The following is a 5,000-nucleotide window of genomic DNA, read 5'->3' as shown; positions in this document are numbered from 1 at the left end:
TAGTACTTGGATGGGAGACCGCCTGGGAATACCAGGTGCTGTAAGCATTTTGTCCACGAGGGTGTGCCCCTGCACTATTTCATCAGCAACACTGCCTTGTAGTAAGCATTTAATGATGAATTGACTAAATGCAGCTTCCTTCCTTTTTAATAGGATCAAATTTCCTTGTGTTTTCAATTAGCATCTGCCTTGTATTTATAAGACAAACAAGAATATTGTTGCTGAATGCAGCTTGTGTGTGCTTTGTGCTCCTTTGCCCTGTTCAAATGATGAAAGGAAATAAAGTTTGTATTTTATCCAACTACCTGTGCTAAAAAGTGATGGGAACAGTGTTTGTAATTTCTTCTACTTTTTCAGTGACACAAAGTTCAAGCTGCTTATCTAATTGGTGAAAATGCAATGTCTGTTTATCACACTCACTTTGACTATATATGTTGTAGCAAGAGGTTGTTTCTCCCTTACGGCCATACCAGCCTGGGTACGCCCAATCTCGTCTGATCTCGGAAGCTAAGCAGGGTCGGGCCTGGTTAGTACTTGGATGGGAGACCGCCTGGGAATACCAGGTGCTGTAAGCATTTTGTCCACGAGGGTGTGCTCTTGCACTATTTCATCAGCAACACTGCCTTGTATTAAGCATTTAATGATGAATTGACTAAATGTCTGTTTTATCAGACTCACTTTGACTATATATGTTGTAGCAAGAGATTGTTTCTCGCTTACGGCCATACCAGCCTGGGTACGCCCGATCTCGTCTGATCTCGGAAGCTATGCAGGGTCGGGCCTGGTTAGTACTTGGATGGGAGACCGCCTGGGAATACCAGGTGCTGTAAGCATTTTGTCCACGAGGGTGTGCCCCTGCACTATTTCATCAGCAACACTGCCTTGTAGTAAGCATTTAATGATGAATTGACTAAATGCAGCTTCCTGCCTTTTTAATAGGATCAAATTTCCTTGTGTTTTCAATTAGCATCTGCCTTGTATTTATAAGACAAACAAGAATATTGTTGCTGAATGCAGCTTGTGTGTGCTTTGTGCTCCTTTGCCCTGTTCAAATGATGAAAGGAAATAAAGTTTGTATTTTATCCAACTACCTGTGCTAAAAAGTGATGGGAACAGTGTTTGTAATTTCTTCTACTTTTTCAGTGACACAAAGTTCAAGCTGCTTATCTAATTGGTGAAAATGCAATGTCTGTTTATCACACTCACTTTGACTATATATGTTGTAGCAAGAGGTTGTTTCTCGCTTACGGCCATACCAGCCTGGGTACGCCCAATCTCGTCTGATCTCGGAAGCTAAGCAGGGTCGTGCCTGGTTAGTACTTGGATGGGAGACCGCCTGGGAATACCAGGTGCTGTAAGCATTTTGTCCACGAGGGTGTGCTCTTGCACTATTTCATCAGCAACACTGCCTTGTATTAAGCATTTAATGATGAATTGACTAAATGTCTGTTTTATCAGACTCACTTTGACTATATATGTTGTAGCAAGAGATTGTTTCTCGCTTACGGCCATACCAGCCTGGGTACGCCCGATCTCGTCTGATCTCGGAAGCTAAGCAGGGTCGGGCCTGGTTAGTACTTGGATGGGAGACCGCCTGGGAATACCAGGTGCTGTAAGCATTTTGTCCACGAGGGTGTGCCCCTGCACTATTTCATCAGCAACACTGCCTTGTAGTAAGCATTTAATGATGAATTGACTAAATGCAGCTTCCTGCCTTTTTAATAGGATCAAATTTCCTTGTGTTTTCAATTAGCATCTGCCTTGTATTTATAAGACAAACAAGAATATTGTTGCTGAATGCAGCTTGTGTGTGCTTTGTGCTCCTTTGCCCTGTTCAAATGATGAAAGGAAATAAAGTTTGTATTTTATCCAACTACCTGTGCTAAAAAGTGATGGGAAGAGTGTTTGTAATTTCTTCTACTTTTTCAGTGACACAAAGTTCAAGCTGCTTATCTAATTGGTGGAAATGCAATGTCTGTTTATCACACTCACTTTGACTATATATGTTGTAGCAAGAGATTTTTTCTTGCTTACGGCCATACCAGCCTGGGTACGCACGATCTCGGCTGCTCTCGGAAGCTAAGCAGGGTCGGGCCTGGTTAGTACTTGGATGGGAGACCGCCTGGGAATACCAGGTGCTGTAAGCATTTTGTCCACGAGGGTGTGCTCTTGCACTATTTCATCAGCAACACTGCCTTGTAGTAAGCATTTAATGATGAATTGACTAAATGTCTGTTTTATCAGACTCACTTTGACTATATATGTTGTAGCAAGAGGTTGTTTCTCGCTTACGGCCATACCAGCCTGGGTACGCCCAATCTCGTCTGATCTCGGAAGCTAAGCAGGGTCGGGCCTGGTTAGTACTTGGATGGGAGACCGCCTGGGAATACCAGGTGCTGTAAGCATTTTGTCCACGAGGGTGTGCTCTTGCACTATTTCATCAGCAACACTGCCTTGTATTAAGCATTTAATGATGAATTGACTAAATGTCTGTTTTATCAGACTCACTTTGACTATATATGTTGTAGCAAGAGATTGTTTCTCGCTTACGGCCATACCAGCCTGGGTACGCCCGATCTCGTCTGATCTCGGAAGCTAAGCAGGGTCGGGCCTGGTTAGTACTTGGATGGGAGACCGCCTGGGAATACCAGGTGCTGTAAGCATTTTGTCCACGAGGGTGTGCCCCTGCACTATTTCATCAGCAACACTGCCTTGTAGTAAGCATTTAATGATGAATTGACTAAATGCAGCTTCCTGCCTTTTTAATAGGATCAAATTTCCTTGTGTTTTCAATTAGCATCTGCCTTGTATTTATAAGACAAACAAGAATATTGTTGCTGAATGCAGCTTGTGTGTGCTTTGTGCTCCTTTGCCCTGTTCAAATGATGAAAGGAAATAAAGTTTGTATTTTATCCAACTACCTGTGCTAAAAAGTGATGGGAACAGTGTTTGTAATTTCTTCTACTTTTTCAGTGACACAAAGTTCAAGCTGCTTATCTAATTGGTGAAAATGCAATGTCTGTTTATCACACTCACTTTGACTATATATGTTGTAGCAAGAGGTTGTTTCTCGCTTACGGCCATACCAGCCTGGGTACGCCCAATCTCGTCTGATCTCGGAAGCTAAGCAGGGTCGGGCCTGGTTAGTACTTGGATGGGAGACCGCCTGGGAATACCAGGTGCTGTAAGCATTTTGTCCACGAGGGTGTGCTCTTGCACTATTTCATCAGCAACACTGCCTTGTATTAAGCATTTAATGATGAATTGACTAAATGTCTGTTTTATCAGACTCACTTTGACTATATATGTTGTAGCAAGAGATTGTTTCTCGCTTACGGCCATACCAGCCTGGGTACGCCCGATCTCGTCTGATCTCGGAAGCTAAGCATGGTCGGGCCTGGTTAGTACTTGGATGGGAGACCGCCTGGGAATACCAGGTGCTGTAAGCATTTTGTCCACGAGGGTGTGCCCCTGCACTATTTCATCAGCAACACTGCCTTGTAGTAAGCATTTAATGATGAATTGACTAAATGCAGCTTCCTGCCTTTTTAATAGGATCAAATTTCCTTGTGTTTTCAATTAGCATCTGCCTTGTATTTATAAGACAAACAAGAATATTGTTGCTGAATGCAGCTTGTGTGTGCTTTGTGCTCCTTTGCCCTGTTCAAATGATGAAAGGAAATAAAGTTTGTATTTTATCCAACTACCTGTGCTAAAAAGTGATGGGAACAGTGTTTGTAATTTCTTCTACTTTTTCAGTGACACAAAGTTCAAGCTGCTTATCTAATTGGTGAAAATGCAATGTCTGTTTATCACACTCACTTTGACTATATATGTTGTAGCAAGAGATTGTTTCTCGCTTACGGCCATACCAGCCTGGGTACGCCCGATCTCGTCTGATCTCGGAAGCTAAGCAGGGTCGGGCCTGGTTAGTACTTGGATGGGAGACCGCCTGGGAATACCAGGTGCTGTAAGCATTTTGTCCACGAGGGTGTGCCCCTGCACTATTTCATCAGCAACACTGCCTTGTAGTAAGCATTTAATGATGAATTGACTAAATGCAGCTTCCTGCCTTTTTAATAGGATCAAATTTCCTTGTGTTTTCAATTAGCATCTGCCTTGTATTTATAAGACAAACAAGAATATTGTTGCTGAATGCAGCTTGTGTGTGCTTTGTGCTCCTTTGCCCTGTTCAAATGATGAAAGGAAATAAAGTTTGTATTTTATCCAACTACCTGTGCTAAAAAGTGATGGGAACAGTGTTTGTAATTTCTTCTACTTTTTCAGTGACACAAAGTTCAAGCTGCTTATCTAATTGGTGAAAATGCAATGTCTGTTTATCACACTCACTTTGACTATATATGTTGTAGCAAGAGATTGTTTCTCGCTTACGGCCATACCAGCCTGGGTACCCCCGATCTCGTCTGATCTCGGAAGCTAAGCAGGGTCGGGCCTGGTTAGTACTTGGATGGGAGACCGCCTGGGAATACCAGGTGCTGTAAGCATTTTGTCCACGAGGGTGTGCCCCTGCACTATTTCATCAGCAACACTGCCTTGTAGTAAGCATTTAATGATGAATTGACTAAATGCAGCTTCCTGCCTTTTTAATAGGATCAAATTTCCTTGTGTTTTCAATTAGCATCTGCCTTGTATTTATAAGACAAACAAGAATATTGTTGCTGAATGCAGCTTGTGTGTGCTTTGTGCTCCTTTGCCCTGTTCAAATGATGAAAGGAAATAAAGTTTGTATTTTATCCAACTACCTGTGCTAAAAAGTGATGGGAACAGTGTTTGTAATTTCTTCTACTTTTTCAGTGACACAAAGTTCAAGCTGCTTATCTAATTGGTGAAAATGCAATGTCTGTTTATCACACTCACTTTGACTATATATGTTGTAGCAAGAGGTTGTTTCTCGCTTACGGCCATACCAGCCTGGGTACGCCCAATCTCGTCTGATCTCGGAAGCTAAGCAGGGTCGTGCCTGGTTAGTACTTGGATGG

The 5,000-nt window shown here is 42.6% G+C and overlaps 12 non-coding genes and 1 pseudogene across 12 annotated transcripts in view; all 13 read left to right on the top strand.

The window, feature by feature from the left end:
* Window positions 1-47, top strand: part of LOC145855838 (5S ribosomal RNA) — a 119-nt gene extending 72 nt beyond the window's left edge. Inside the window, exon 1 of the ribosomal RNA XR_014376726.1 lies at window positions 1-47. This exon is cut by the window's left edge and continues 72 nt beyond it. This is a non-coding gene — a ribosomal RNA (5S ribosomal RNA).
* A 409-nt stretch (window positions 48-456) lies between these two features.
* Window positions 457-575, top strand: LOC145851461 (5S ribosomal RNA). The gene has a single exon (XR_014373312.1). It is a non-coding gene; the product is annotated as a 5S ribosomal RNA (ribosomal RNA).
* A 139-nt stretch (window positions 576-714) lies between these two features.
* LOC145885825 (5S ribosomal RNA) lies at window positions 715-833 on the top strand. Its single transcript, XR_014397409.1, has one exon. It is a non-coding gene; the product is annotated as a 5S ribosomal RNA (ribosomal RNA).
* A 409-nt stretch (window positions 834-1,242) lies between these two features.
* Window positions 1,243-1,361, top strand: LOC145852179 (5S ribosomal RNA). The gene has a single exon (XR_014374033.1). It is a non-coding gene; the product is annotated as a 5S ribosomal RNA (ribosomal RNA).
* A 139-nt stretch (window positions 1,362-1,500) lies between these two features.
* LOC145855836 (5S ribosomal RNA) lies at window positions 1,501-1,619 on the top strand. The gene has a single exon (XR_014376724.1). It is a non-coding gene; the product is annotated as a 5S ribosomal RNA (ribosomal RNA).
* A 409-nt stretch (window positions 1,620-2,028) lies between these two features.
* LOC145852742 (uncharacterized) lies at window positions 2,029-2,147 on the top strand (annotated as a pseudogene).
* A 139-nt stretch (window positions 2,148-2,286) lies between these two features.
* LOC145886013 (5S ribosomal RNA) lies at window positions 2,287-2,405 on the top strand. Its single transcript, XR_014397597.1, has one exon. It is a non-coding gene; the product is annotated as a 5S ribosomal RNA (ribosomal RNA).
* Window positions 2,406-2,544: 139 nt separating this feature from the next.
* Window positions 2,545-2,663, top strand: LOC145855835 (5S ribosomal RNA). Its single transcript, XR_014376723.1, has one exon. It is a non-coding gene; the product is annotated as a 5S ribosomal RNA (ribosomal RNA).
* A 409-nt stretch (window positions 2,664-3,072) lies between these two features.
* Window positions 3,073-3,191, top strand: LOC145886012 (5S ribosomal RNA). Its single transcript, XR_014397596.1, has one exon. It is a non-coding gene; the product is annotated as a 5S ribosomal RNA (ribosomal RNA).
* A 139-nt stretch (window positions 3,192-3,330) lies between these two features.
* Window positions 3,331-3,449, top strand: LOC145884919 (5S ribosomal RNA). The gene has a single exon (XR_014396499.1). It is a non-coding gene; the product is annotated as a 5S ribosomal RNA (ribosomal RNA).
* Window positions 3,450-3,858: 409 nt separating this feature from the next.
* Window positions 3,859-3,977, top strand: LOC145855834 (5S ribosomal RNA). The gene has a single exon (XR_014376722.1). It is a non-coding gene; the product is annotated as a 5S ribosomal RNA (ribosomal RNA).
* Window positions 3,978-4,386: 409 nt separating this feature from the next.
* Window positions 4,387-4,505, top strand: LOC145881795 (5S ribosomal RNA). Its single transcript, XR_014393365.1, has one exon. It is a non-coding gene; the product is annotated as a 5S ribosomal RNA (ribosomal RNA).
* A 409-nt stretch (window positions 4,506-4,914) lies between these two features.
* The window catches only part of LOC145852178 (5S ribosomal RNA), a 119-nt gene continuing 33 nt past the window's right edge, over window positions 4,915-5,000 (top strand). The window contains exon 1 of the ribosomal RNA XR_014374032.1: window positions 4,915-5,000. This exon is cut by the window's right edge and continues 33 nt beyond it. This is a non-coding gene — a ribosomal RNA (5S ribosomal RNA).

Source organism: Salmo salar, chromosome 08 (assembly GCF_965601325.2).
Source record: "Salmo salar chromosome 08, fSalSal1, whole genome shotgun sequence".
NCBI classification, from domain to species: Eukaryota; Metazoa; Chordata; class Actinopteri; order Salmoniformes; family Salmonidae; genus Salmo; species Salmo salar.
Note: the sequence above shows the minus strand (reverse complement) of the source record. Positions and strands in the feature narration are given on the sequence as shown.